The sequence below is a fragment of the Electrophorus electricus genome, chromosome 24, assembly GCF_013358815.1.
Source record: "Electrophorus electricus isolate fEleEle1 chromosome 24, fEleEle1.pri, whole genome shotgun sequence".
Lineage (NCBI taxonomy): Eukaryota > Metazoa > Chordata > Actinopteri > Gymnotiformes > Gymnotidae > Electrophorus > Electrophorus electricus.
Genome location: NC_049558.1, coordinates 1077039 through 1077500, shown reverse-complemented (window position 1 = coordinate 1077500; position 462 = coordinate 1077039). Strand labels below are relative to the sequence as shown.

The 462-nt window shown below is 56.5% G+C and overlaps 1 protein-coding gene across 1 annotated transcript in view; it reads right to left on the bottom strand.

Annotated features, from left to right (window-relative positions):
* Positions 1-228, bottom strand: part of sgk1 (serum/glucocorticoid regulated kinase 1) — a 26666-nt gene extending 26438 nt beyond the window's left edge. The window contains exon 1 of the mRNA XM_027032057.2: positions 1-228. This exon is cut by the window's left edge and continues 104 nt beyond it. The gene's annotated coding sequence lies outside the window, so the exon portion shown is untranslated.
* Between the last annotated feature and the right edge of the window lie 234 nt (positions 229-462).

Sequence of the window (462 nt, the reverse complement as noted above, 5' to 3'; positions counted from 1 at the left end):
GCTGGTCTCACTGTTCTTCCTCGGAGCCCCAGCCTCTGCTGCTCTGCGCTGCAGCACTGCCTGCATGTGCGTGTGAGCCTCCGGGAGACGGCAGGAGACGAAACCAATCCTGCATTTTATCAGTGAGACACAGACAGCATGATGGAGCCAGAGAGGAGCATCTCTTCCTCTCCTCTGCTCTGCTCTCCTCCCTGTGTTGTTCCAGTACACACACACACTCTCTCTCTCTCTCTCTCTCTCTCTCTCTCTCACCCTTCTACCTCTCCCTCTCTCTCTCTCACCCTTCCACCTCTCCCTCTCTCTCTCTCTCTCTCCCTCTCTCACCCTTCCACCTCTCTCTCTCTCACCCTTCCACCTCTCCCTCTCTCTCTCTCTCTCTCTCACCCTTCCACCTCTCCCTCTCTCTCTCTCTCTCTCCCTCTCTCACCCTTCCATCTCTCTCTCTCTCACCCTTCCACCTCT